This window comes from Poecile atricapillus, chromosome 6 (assembly GCF_030490865.1).
Source record: "Poecile atricapillus isolate bPoeAtr1 chromosome 6, bPoeAtr1.hap1, whole genome shotgun sequence".
Taxonomy (NCBI): domain Eukaryota; kingdom Metazoa; phylum Chordata; class Aves; order Passeriformes; family Paridae; genus Poecile; species Poecile atricapillus.
The window spans coordinates 15,585,417-15,599,477 of NC_081254.1; the positions used below are offsets into that span (position 1 = coordinate 15,585,417).

At 35.7% G+C, this 14,061-nt stretch overlaps 1 protein-coding gene across 16 annotated transcripts in view; it reads left to right on the forward strand.

The window, feature by feature from the left end:
- KCNMA1 (potassium calcium-activated channel subfamily M alpha 1) overlaps positions 1-14,061 on the forward strand; it is a 439,294-nt gene that overhangs the window by 184,801 nt on the left and 240,432 nt on the right. The gene's annotated exons all lie outside the window — the stretch shown is intronic.

Here is a 14,061-nt window from a genome sequence, read left to right on the forward strand (position 1 = left end):
GTTCAATGGCTGAGATTTATCACCTGAATCTGATTTTAAACAGATAAAATTTTAAAAACATCATGTGTTTACAGACCATTGGCTGTTCTGAAAAGGATGGAATTTCATCTTTGATGAAACTGTTCTCTGTGTAAATTTCCACTGATGTATTGTTTAACTAATTGACTTTTTTCTTAAAATACAACGGTAACAAACGTAATCACAGCTGTTTTGTCTGAAAATTTCAAGGACAAGTTGATTTAGTCATCTTATACAAGTATTAAGACATTCTTCATTTCTTGGTATTTGTTCTGGAAGCAGTCAGAGTTAACAAAATGCAAACAGGTGCTCTATTTATTCACTACAGCGGTCATTTACTTCTAATTCACACAAGAACTGGTACAAAAATGAAACAGTTTGGTTACTGTGAAGCTTATACCTCTACTGTCTGTGGCAGAGTGTATGTGCAAACTCTCTGTCACCTGTTCTAGCAAAGTCTCTGCTCATCCACAGCAGCCTTTCCTCCTGGCCATGTTTTATGTCATGGAATAGCCCTGCAGCATGCTCTTGTTACTAGTGGCATCCTACTCTAGTTCTTAGAGTTGAGACAGCTGCAGCTTTAACTTCAGTTCTGTAAGCATATATGGTGCATGCTTGGTCTTCCTGGTGTCTGATACACCTGTAACCATGATAAGAAACCAAACTATGGATTGAGAAACTGCTTCAGCAAGTATCTGCAAGGAATGCATCAGTGCTGCTGGCAGCCTTGTTAATGAATCCATGCATGGACTTCCTTTCTGAGTCAGCAGTCTGCCTTGGCACGCTTTTACAGAGGTCTTTGTCCTAAGATTGATCAGAGAGGCATTCTGAGGTTTTAGGCAATCAGCAAAAGGAATTTTAACTTCGTGTTTGAAATTAGGAATGCTGAAAGCTCTGTCTTCCTGCTCTGCCTGAGAGTCAGAAAGGAAGCACATCAGCCAAGCTGTTGAGAAAACAAATGATTTGTTAGTATTTGGACTTGGTAATGTGCATTCTTGTGCAGTGTCATCACCACAGTATAAGTATTTCTCATTTGCAGATTTTATATAAACACTTTTCAAATCTTATTACCATTTTTTAAAGTATCATTGGACTACTTTTAATTATTTTCTTGTTTTATCTCATTTTTTGGTCCTGTGCATGGGACTGTAAGTGCAGTGAACTGGTTTGGAGGAGGGGGGAAGTCATTGGCAAAACCTAGGAGTTGAGATTTTGGTTTGATAGAGAACCAAAACAGACCTCTTGCTCACCCTGATGGTCTTTCTCTTTTACCTGCCAGCTTTTCCTTTACTAGACAAGGCCAGTGTCTTTAGGGGAGGCTGAGCATCAGGGAAGTGGGGTTGTTGGTTGTAGCACAGTGGAGGAAGGCAGCTGGGCCTGCAGCTGGGAGAGAGAAACTTCTTGTGCCAGGCTAAAGACTTAAACTTTTGTTACAGACAAAGACGTGTTAAAAAGGCAATTTCATTGACATGGGGTTTTCAAACTTTCTGTTTCAGAATAAATTCTAGAAAGGTGACATGTTTTAAAATATAATGTTTTTTGAATTAAGTGACATAGGACTAAATCTCTGTAGGAGATCAATAGTAAATAGAATTTCAGGAGGCAGGAAAGGAAAGCATATTAAAAGAAAAAAGAAAAAGGTTTATACTTCAAGGGCATAATTTACCTTACCAGAATCTCAGCCAGGTTCTGCAGTAGTTATTCAGAGAAAACTACTTTGTCTTTCACAAGGTTTGCTTCTGGATTTTTTTTTTATTGTTCATACAAAATATAATTTTTTTCTTGCAATACTTAAAGCCAAACAAACTTCAAACCAATTATGTACTTTCAACTTCTTCCCATTCTGTAATATTGTTAAAATGTGAACTAAAACTGCATATTAACATGAAGACATGGAATTGTAGTAATATCTCTTATAAATCTCTTTCACCATGACAGGTATGTGATTACCTGGTAGTTTTTCCAGTTGTGTTTTTCGGTGGTTTTCAGGAGTGCCTTAGAAAGATCCTGTAGCTAGGCTGAAGCAAGCATGCAGAAAAGGGGAAAAATTACATGCTAGCTGACACTTATGATACAGAACATAAGCTGAAGTTGGATGTTCCTCCACCCTCTTCAATGCCTGTGAATAAGACCACACCATAATGAAACTCAGTGGCCTTTCACTCTCAGACCTTTATAAGGGAACCTGTAAAGCAGGTGGAAGGCAGGCAATTTCATAGGTCACTGCCCTCAGGATGGTGTCTGTCTGAAAGGCTAGGAAAGCCAGATAAAGATGCAAAGACTGTGGACCCAGAGGAAAGAGGGATTTTGAGAAAGTTGTTTCTTCTTTTTTAAATTAAACTCTTCGTGTTATATAAAAAGAACAACAAAAGCCATGACACCAGAGGGTGAAAGTTAAAGGACCTGACAATATTGTCTCTAGCAAGAGAAAAGGTCTGCTGAGGTAACTGTTGGTTTCAGTGCCATATTTAGTGGTCACTGCTGTATTTTTTTTTAAAGTGAGGGTACTATCCAAGTCTGTTAGAGGGAGTTACATTTGAAGTTGATTCTTCAAGCCTTTGGCCATGTGATTATATTTTTTTATCTTCAAACCACGTAGAAAAACACTCACAATAAAGCTTTCAGTTTTAGAATTATAACTACATAGAAAAACAGGAAAGCTCCTCTGCAGGGAGCAGGTTGGCTGAATAAATCAGTCTTTGCATCCTAACAGAGAAGCTGGTCTTTCCATCCTACCACTGAGAAAAAATATTCACTGCAATAAAAGGTTTGTTGTGTAAAAATAGCTTTTACATTTGCTTGCTGCATTGTTTTCTGCATGGTGTTTAGTGATAGTTGCAAGTCACTGATTTAATTTAATACCTCATGCATTCCCTATCATTTGGTACATAATGTTGAATTATAATTCCAGATTAACAATATTCACAACATGCCATCACCTTGACAATTACAGTATGGAAGTCATCGGTGCCTATAACTGATGGCATCAAAGGCTTCCTCTGAAATATCAAGGTCTGCATATCAGTGCAGTCTTGCACCAAACTGTGAATCAAGATTTGGCCTATAGTGGCATATAATTATGCTTATGCAGATTTTACCTAAGATAAAAGGAAAACGTGTGTTCATGCTTTTTCAAGTTGCAGAAACCTCTTTTATAAACATTTGTTCCATGTATTTCCAAAGCCCACTGAAAATGGTTCTCTTACTGTGAGTGAATGCTTACCCATAAACCGGGATCACCACAACCCTGAACAGCCTATTTTAGGTTTAGCTGCTCCAATAAAATTGCTAAATTTTATTTTCTAATTATGTGGAGAACTCACATCTCATGATCAATGACTGTGTCAAATAATTAATTGTCAGGCTTTTCAGTTCAAATTAGTCTAAAACCGAAAGAGCTCATATTGTCTATATTTTTGTTGCTGTGGGAAATTGAGAGGTCTGATAAGAATTATATTTTGATACAGCCTCCGTAAAACTATTGAGGTTTATGCCTTTGTTTAGAACTATCAGTTGGCTTAAGACTAAATGACTGAAATGATTAAAATTTAGTGAGTGCTACAATTTACAATGCTCAGACTTGCTCTCTATCATTTTCTTTTGTACACCAATTAAAGGCAGCTTTTTTGTATTCATGAATTCTCATGTATAGCTGGATGATTATAAGGTTGAGATTTATTCATAGTGATAAAAAAGTCAATTTTTCCATCTTCAAAGCAGATTGGTATGAGAGAGATTTTCCTGTGGCTATCAGTCAAAGCTATCAATTTTGGCAAAATGACTGAAGGACAAACAATGGCAGAGAAAAAGGAGGAGAAAGATGCTTAAAAAGGTGACTTTCAAAAATACTGTGCTCTTTAGTTCTATTGCCAAGTTTCGCCCCTTCCTATGTAGCTTCTTTTGTTCATTTTTCTCACTGATGGATGGTCCTGTGTTTGATATTTCTTAATTGTCACAGAAAGCTTCTGATGTAGTTGACATTAAGTTATGCTAAATTACTGAGCAGACATGACTTGAGGAGCACGGAGCTCCTGAAAATCCTCATGCAAATGTCCATAAGTTTAGTGGTCCCTATTAAAAAAGTGATGTTGATGGCTATCTCTCTTTAGAAGTCTATGAAACAGTTATGGATTTTTCTAGACTTACAGAAGAAGTTGACTACTGTATTTGCAAGTATTAGAAATTGTTATACTCTGGTCTGGAAATAGAAGGGCTAAATTATATTTCTTATATTACATTACTAAAGATTTAAGAATAAACCTGCATTAGGTAATGGTACATGGAAGATGAGAGCTGTGATGTTAGTACTGCAGCAGCAAACTCGGTTTGCATTTAACAGATGCATTTAACAGTGAGTCTTTTCCCTTCTGTGTCTTGTTTTCATAATGTTTTAAAGCACGTTCTTTGACATGCATTCAAATGCTCTGTTGTGTGCTGAATGATTTGAGCATTCTTGATTCAGTCTTTTTTTGAATGAAATTTTACTAGGCTTTACTGAAGCCAAGAGCTTCCAACTTTTCAAATATGTCCACAGCTGTATCTACCTTGGCTGTATTTATGAGTTCTTGTGACTAAGAACCTAAACAGTTCAAATGGCAGGTATTTATTTCTGTGTTTGTGGAGTTCTGCTATTTGAAAATTTAGGAAAAATAGCAGGAAATCTGAGTAACACAGAATCTGAAAATTTACCGATTTATTCCATTATAAAACCTTAGCAAGGGGGAGTAACCTCTGTCTCTGCTTCTTCTTTAAACATTTATTGGCATGACTGTCTGTTGTGTAGGTTGCATGTCAGACTAATGTCAAAATAACTGAGGAATCTGAGGATTCCTTTTGTCTGCCATACAATTCTAGTATTAATTTGAATGTATAAGGTAAATAATTTCATTAAATGTAGTCCTTAAAGTGATTCATTCACAAAGAAATGTACTTCCTTTTAGTAATTTCTTAAGACATGGCAGTAAAGCTTGAGCTCCCTTTACCAGTACTGTTAATATGTGTAATATTGTACAAAAGCACTGTGAATTGGAGGAAGAGGCTTAAATTCTCAGAAAGTCCACATTTTCAGCTGCATTTTTTCTTGAGAACTCATTTGGGTGGTTTCCTTGCCTCAAACCCTTTACTTCAGAAATCCTTCTGATTTTAGCCTTTTAAAGACACAGCATTTTGTTTACCCTACTGTATTATTATTTTCTGGTATTTTTATTCTTTGTTTTCTGTCATATGTTTTCTGTGACAGTTTCTTGGATATTCTCCTATTTTGTTGTCAGTTACCAAATGGAATGGTAACTGATGAGGAGTATGGTATATTGAAGTAAGGACAAGAACTGTGAAATTAGTTTTTGTGTTTTTGTTTGGTTTTGTGGTTTTTCTTCTAATATTGTTTATTTTTTTATTTTTAAACAAACACTAATTAAGAAATAGACAATTGCTTAATTCAAGAAGACAGTGTTTTCCAGTCCTTTTTTTTTTTTTTTTTAACAATTTATTGATTTTTTTCAGTTCTGTATTGCACCATTCCAGATACAGGGGTGGGTTGGCAAATGACTACATTACATTTTACTGGTAAATATATTTATTTGATTTCAGTTGATTACTTTCCCAGATATTGCACCATCATGTAGTTAGATCATTTTATAAATTAATTATGAAGAATTTGATTATGATTTTGGGGTAATATCTCAGCTTTTATTCTTTCCAAGAATTAATGCACTTTTGTGTTTTCCAAGATATTCCATTAACAGGTGGAGATTTTTTTTGCGTAGACACTGTACCAAAAAAGTGCAGGAGTCTCTGCTTGCTTCATCTCACCTTGATCACTTTGTTTAGCCAGAGGTAGGCCAAAGTATTGTTAGACCAGTGTTCCAGCTGAAGTTACCTGGTTCCAATTCTTCATGTGGAGATAAACCCCCTTTTGTCACAACTGAAGCATAGTGACATAGAAGCAAAGAAAAAATGAATGACCTTGTGTTGTATTTAAAGGTCTGACACAACACCCAGAGGCTTTTTCAGGCTGAGCAATGGGCTGGGGCTGTGACTGATCATCCAGCAGCACGAGTGCTGCTCTGCTGCTCTGCACTGCGTGCCACAGGGACCCTGCCCTGGGCCTGGCTTCTTTGGCCTTTGGGCAATTTTGCAACCGAGCTGGTTGGATTTCATTTGTGCAGGATCTGATTGCCAGTGCATCACTGCTTTCTCTAAAACAACATTCCAGTGGGCTTATTTATTAGCAGCCCTCATCTGCAGTGGCACAGCAAGGAGCTTGGGAAGGAGAACCTTGACATCGGCAGTAGCTGGTGGGTGATGGTCACCAGCAGAGCAGACATGTAATGCCATCCACTTAGCTCTAGAAAATGGCACATTTTAATAGAAAGTGCTGCTATTTTTTTGACTGATGATACTGAATTGGAAAAGTTGCATGTATTTTAATTGGTCATATTGCCAGGCACTCTCCCAGAAAACATAATTAACTTCAAGCTACGGAGCACCATTAACAGATGGGATTTTTTGTCTTGTATTTTTTTCACTAATTAGAAAATCTCAGTATTTTCACTTTTATGGACTAAACAGAAATTTTCATTTTATTGTCAATGTGTCATTTGAAAGTTGAGGGAAAAATCTCCCAATCTGTGTAAAAAAAGCATAACAAAGCTGAAATATTAACATATATTGCAGCATGTACAGAACAGATCACAGCAAAAATACTTACTTTTTAAAAATATTTCCTGAAGTGAGATTGGAAATGTGTGTGGAAAAGTAAATAAAGGTAGTTTTTTTTTTGTTTTTGTTTTACTTTCTGGTTTGATTGTTCATGTTTCTGAGTCTTCTGTCTAATCTATATCATTCCTTAATTTTGATTTCACAGCATTCCTTATAATAAGCAGTCTGTTCAATGAGAGGCAGTCTGTTCAAATCTATGAAAGAAGGCTGAACCTTTTATTGGGGAGAGAAAAAAACATAGTTTATGGCAGGCAGACTGAATTTGTTAATTCTCCTTAGTGTGGTTTCATTCAGAGATGTTCCATATTCTATTCCCAGTGACCTATTACATCAGTTACTTACTACAGTCATGAGTAGTTAGGCAAGCTCATAGTGAGTGATTCAGGCCTTCACCATGGCTTTTACTTGTACCCAAATTATTACTTTAATGCATAAATTCAATATTTGGGAACTAAATATGGGGCTAATTTTTTTCTTTTTTTTTTTTTTTGATAACTCTTCTGTCTGCTGTATCTGTTTTCTCTCCCAGAAATGTTGTTTCTATATTCCTTATCAATGTTATTCAAGTCTGTAAAAAGAGATGCATTACATAATAACTATATTCTTAAAGATATATTTACCATAAATACAGAATTTTAGTTTCAGTAGTGAATTAAAACCTTGTTATACTGGGTAGTAACTTAGTGGTACCAAAAATATAGTTCCAAAAAAATTGGTAAAAATTTATCTTGAGTTATTGACACCTTTCTACTTAAACAAAAGCCTTTAGTGCACAAAACCCCTTTGCTGTCAGAGGCAGTGCTTGCTGCCACTGTTGCCATGTCCTGCTTGGGCTCTTGGTGGTTGCTGTGGTTTCAGGAGAACTCTCAGCTCAGTCAGAATTCCCCTGCAAACACCTGCAGTGAAGAGTGGTTGCCCTGATGAGTTGACGTGGAGTATTCCTGCCAAAGGAAAGCAAGAGGGAGAATTTGGGAGCCTGAAGAGGTCAATAATATGCTTAAGTCACACACCACAAGAATGGTAGGACTAGGGACAATAACCAAGTCTTCTGATTACTCGTGGTCATCAATAAGAGCTCACGCTGGCCTACCTGGCTGCCTTTGCTTTTAAGATTAAATCCATGCTATGAATTTTCTGCCAGAAGTTCACTGAGAATTGAATGCTCACTGGTTTATCAGAGAGTCATTCCTCACTCCTCTTCACCTCCTTTTTTGGATAAACTCGGACTTCTCTTGGAAAATGTAAGTCTATATGACCTTTGCTGAAGGGAAAAAATTATATAGCAAAAAAATATCAGAAAGCTGCCAAAGTTTACAGTACTGTTTTTATCATGTGCTGATGACTAAATTAGTTACCATAAAATGTAATAGCTAATTATCTTCTTAGTTAACTCCTTTTTGTTTAATAACAGTAAACAAAAAATCAGAAAATGCAACTGAACGGAAGTGACTTGCATGTAAACATTTTCAAGTCTGGGTTTCTGAGACATTTTTAATATGGCTATAAAAATTGCAAAGTTTGGATTTAGTACTTTAATTCCTTCAAGCTCAAAGCTAAGAATTAGTAAAGTCTCTTCAGAGTTGTGTGATCTTGAACCTTTTCTGACTTCCCTGGAAGTTGCTCATCATCTGTCTTGAAGGTGCTTTAGTTGCTTCTAGAATTGGATGTTAAATCCTAGCTGACATACAAAGGTTGGAAAAAATAGTAGAAATTAATATTATATTATTATTTTTGTTATTTTTCCTTCACCACCTGCCTTTTCTGCATGTAAAGTGGTAGGATCATTAAGTCACCGAGACAGATTTAATAGCTAGGACACTGCCCAGCAGACAGAACCCTTAAGATTAGTCGCTAATTAAGATTAGCATGTACACTGTAATCAAAAGCAGGTGCTGGCTGTAGAATTTGCACTTTTCCTGTATTTGTATGAGCATCAACGCATATATCACTGCTGCCTGGTCATAATATTATGTTCTGACCAGCATGACTCTTATACAGGGAATATATTAATAGCAAAATCTGTTTCCTTGCATTTTCAACTAAAAGGTAAATGACAAATTTTCCCAGTTTCTTTGAGCTTTTAATTTAGTATTTATTGCTGGTGGGAGCAAGATGGAATCTTGTTTAGTCTTTTCATGATTTTGTCACTTCTTTCTTCTGTTCGCTTCAGCTGTCAATTGCTTGTGTTTCGTGGTTTACTCTTGCAAGGTGGCTCACAACTGGTGCATGCTTAGACAGTTTTCTTTAAAGAGAAGAACAATGTTAAATGCAGTTGTTCTAGAAAATATTAAGAGAACATTTCATCATAATAAGAAATATGATCTAACATACCTGGGCGAGGTAGAATTGCGTTCTAGGACCCCTTGGGAGTTCATGACCCCATAGAGTTGATGGTGGATATTTTGTGCTTTTGCCTTGGGCATTTTATGTTGGCCCAGGAGGGCCCAGGTAAAGAAAAGGCTGAAGGACTGTAGGCAAGGCAATGTGTTCAAGCCCAGAGAAAAGTCAGTGTACAACTTCATCTAGAGCACAGTCCTAGGTCCCGTTGATGGACTTAAGAAATTCTCTTCTGCTTTACTCCTGGTTACCTGGCAGGGTGTACTGGGAAAAATGGCCTCTAAACAGAAACTTACTACCAATTTCTGTAAAAATCTGAATACATTTTATTTGACTGTACAAATCACTAAGTTCTGAAGGTGACTGTTGGATTCTATAGTTTGACATCAAGCAGCTGCTTTGGTTCACTGGTTCATGTTCAAAGGTAACAGAAATAAAAACAGTAAGCAATACAGTACAAAATGGTAGAACACTGATTTTTTTTTTTTTCTTAGAGCAAGCATCTATATTGTTTTATAATAATAGAACTTAATTTGTCGTTATATTAATTTAAGGTACATAAATTGCTCATTTTTTTGTGTCAGCTGCTGTGCATTTCTTACCACTTATGGCTTTGCCTATATGGAATGATTTCCAAATTTTGTTCTTTGCATATAGGGTGTCAGTTAGTGGGACAGCATCTTTAGGTAAGACATTCTGCATCTTCTATGGTCAGGAAGGTCTTACTTTTGTTAAATTGCAATAATTGCACAGATGTGGGTACATCTAGAGTCTGTAACTTCATGCTGGGATTGCCAAGCTAGAAGCAATTCCTAACTTCTGAAATGTAACTTGAAGCAGGTGTGTCCTTAGCTTTTTGAGGTTTTCATGCCTATCAAATCTGGACAAGTAAATTCTGTCTATAAAACAACTACAATTCATTTCTTATTTGATGGTTAAAGGACGTTTGGGGTTTACCAAACCTTTTACCTTTATTGTACCTTTTAATTTCAGGTATGAAAATTTTCATCCAAGTTGGATCAAAACATGAAGCTATTGTCATCTTAGTCGAGCAAACTTTTGTGTAACAGAAGTCTTGTTAAACACTTCTAACAAAAACACTTCTAACACTTTTTGTTAAAACATTTGTGTAAGAAAAGTTTAATGGATCATTTAAGTTTTAGCTTTATGCATATAGGAAATAATTTGCATTCTCCTTAACTAATTATGAATATAAAAATGAATGGAATTTTATTTTAAATCATAGTTGATAAAACTGAGTAGGTTATTAACAGAATTTACTCTGTGAATGTAGAAATGAAAACTAAGTGAATTTCAAAAAATATTAATAACAAACAACCTAGTATATTTTAAGCATTGCAGTAGCCTTTGGGTTGAATGATTTAACCATAGAATAAGAATTTGAAAAAAACATTTTTGAAGAATAGTACAGAAAAGAGTGTTGTCAGAAAAAAACAAGAAGTCTTTGATGCCCTGAGGTCTTAGGAGTTAGAGATTTCTGAAAGTTTTTTTCTCTTTTCACTGCATGCTTCCTATTTTAATATTTAATATTTAATTTTGGAGGAAAAGAAAAAGAGACGATTATTCCATTTTGATTTTCTGCTTTGCCTCTTGAGTTCTATGCTTTTTTATATTAATTATGTTTGGATAATTTAATCTTATATAAGCAAGAATTTGCTTTTGAAACTTCAAAGAGCTCTGTTTCAACTTTCACGGAACATTCAAGTGTTATGGGGTATGAGAGACTGAAGTCCCTGCTCTAGAGTCTGAACATGGCTCTTCATTATTTCCTGTAGCCCTCCTGTCTAATGTGACCAGCCTTTTCGTTTTCCCTTTTTTAATTCAAAATGCACTTAAGGAGCTGTAGGGGGAACAGTGCCACCACTTGGATTATCCCTTTGTTACATAGGCTGTGGCCTGGAAGGTGAGCTTAGTTGAGACAGTGTTTCTCAGAGTTGGTGCTTGCCTGCAATAGTATTATGCTGTTACACCATAATCAAAACTCCCCTTTTTTTCTTTCTCTTTTTTCTTTTTGTGTTTATTATGGATGCCTGAATTTTGACTGCAGTCAAAGCTCTTCTAAAACATCTTGGAATTAGTCGAAACATTTTTTATTTTCCTTAGATGAATTTTATCTGCAGTTTCTCTGACTCTTGCCTCAAAAAGTCATTCTACACTTCTGTTGAAATCTGGGGTTGGATTTTCTCTATTCCCATTTTTTATGAAAGATTTAGGGATATGTAGCAAATATTCTATGTATTTCTCCATATTTCCTTTAATAAGATAGGTGTTTATTTTTAATTTATTAGTAAGTGCTTAGTCAGTATAGCTGTTAGCATACGAGTTCACATTTCTACATCTTAAACAAACAGAAAGCTATTATAAATTAAAGAATTATTTTCTTCTGTACAGAGGGGTTATAATAGATGTGTAGCAATTGCAATGTTTTGGCAAATGCATTGAAATAGTGAGCAGAGCAAGCAGGCTTCTTGCCATGACTTAATGAGAAAGGCAGCAATTCACATACATAAGTGTTTTTCTCTCCCTCAGATTCTAGTTGCTGTGAATTTGGGGTGTGGGACTATGTTTGTGACACCCCTCAAGCATAGTAAGGTCTCTAAAATAGACATTATCTCCCCTGGTAATCTAGGGAAGGCTAGAACAAACTCAGTAATTGTTGTCCTGGGTCTGTCTGAATGACCAGGTTGCACTCCAGTTTATTTAGATGGGAATACAGCAAAAAACTTGCATCTGAGACTTTATCATATAGCATACAAGAGTTTGGGGTTTGTTCAAATCTATTCCTTTCTTTTTTATATTTTAGTATAACTTTAACCTGACTGGTTCAAGGTCTGCTTTTTCAACACACTTGATGGTTTCAAGGTCAGCTCAATTTCTCCATCACTTAGCAAAGGAAAAACGTGTTTCTCTGCTAGCAGGGAAAAGAAATGGAGTTTAAGATTCCATTCTCTTTTGATACCCTTTCTGAGATTCTGTGAGACATTATGAATCATGTTAGGCACAGGTTTCAAGGCAATAGAAAATAAGCCTTGATTTAAAATGAGGTATACATATTACAGAAGGGCAATGTTGAAGTCTTGCATACATACATATCTCACTGTTTGGCGAGGCATGGGAATCTAGGGCTGCTTGCAAAATACAGAGATTTGCATTTTAGTGGCAGTTACATGAACTGTCACAGAACACTGAAAAGCCTTAAGTGTTTTGGAAGGTCTCACCCAGAATCTCAGTAACATTTAAGCAGGACAGTGATGATTAATGAGGGATTGTTAACCCAGTGTTATGCTGGGTTTGCTCTACAAGAATCCTTTGGGTAGGAGGCAATGACTGAATGTTGTGACTCGAGACCTGCTATGTGAAAAGGAAAATAAAAGTCCTTTAAGTTTTACAAAGTCCTTGTGTACTTTGTGAAACGTGAAAGAATGAGAAGAGTATTTATCCAAATGGATTACAAGTTTAGTTTTTCAAATTTCATTTTCAGCATTAAATGGCCATTTCAGCATTCTACAACCCAAAACTCCTGCCATAGGGTAAATCTCTTTTGTACTTCGGCTTTTTGGGGATTATTATTTTCCTATTTTCTTTTGTTATTAGTAGATTGTTTGTTTTGGTATTTTATTGGCTTTTTGTTTGTTTTTTAAGAGATACTTATATTTAATAGTGGTTTTGGGGTGCTGTTAGTGTAGAAATGATTCCACAGAATGCAGAATAAAACATTATCACTAATGCTTGACTTTAAATTATTTAAAAGTGAATATCTCTGTTTAAAACTGGTTCGGGCAAAATCAAAACTTTTGCCAAAAAAGTAAGTTCTGTGTTCTCAGAACACTTAGCACCTTTTTAAATTCTGTGTTTTAAAAAACTAAGACTTTTCTTGAAATGGATTGATAATAAATAATGAAGTAGATTTGATTCAGATCCAAAGCATGATTGTGTGTAGCTTGGAATATTCCAACAGGTAGGGCACAGTGTGCATGATAATTTGATTCCCAGTATCTTAATTCAGAGGAAAAAAAAAAAAGGGGGCCTTGGGATCACTGCTAATCATAATTTGGGGTATGTGTAGATAACAATCCACAAGTTCTGTTCAGCACTATAATTTCTTGTGATGGTGAGACTCCTACCAGTTGATATGAATTTAATAGCTTATTTCACCTTGCAACAATGAAAGAAGATTTAAACTCTAGATATTAACATTGTATTAGTCTTAGGTAGCAAAAATTGTACTTCAATTACTTTCAGGCTTCGATTCTTGAACTTGACAGACAGATCTCACTGGTTCAGGTGATAATGCATCAGATAAGACAGGAGATACTTGTACTTGAACGAAATAACCTTTTCAGACATTCACAAAGTAAAAAATGTTATGGTCAGCAAGATATGAAATGAAGGAAAAATAATTTAGGCTTTCAGTTGAATAGTTATTTTAACAAGTAGTAGTAATTATGTAATATTAATACATTAATGAGCTAATTTTATTGGAAGGTATGTACATGTTTGGTATTGGCCATGCAGAGCTTCAGAGTTTGGTTATGTAATAGTTATTACATAATTATTGCTTCAGATGCTGCCTTTATAGCATTGAGTGATAGCTGAGAGCAGAGGAATGTCTCAGAAGGTCTGCTTAGAATGAAAGCATTGTGTGTCCCCTCCTTGCATTGTTATCATCAGTCAGGCTTGTTCATGATATAGCAGCTTCATAAAGAGGTCTGAAGCCTGTATTGAATCAAGAGCTTTTTATTCCAGTGCTCTGTGGCTTTAACAATTAAGACTGTTAACAAAAGCCATAACTGTCAGGATGTGCTGCATCAAGTATTGTTTTAAAAGTTCACTTTTAACCCTGTGGTCTCACTGGACAGGAGTGCAGTCTTAGAGTTTTCCTGTGGGTTTCACAGCCATGTGAATGGAAGTTCAGTCTAATCTGTTTTCACTCTTACTTTATGCACCAATGAGCAATCCTGAAGG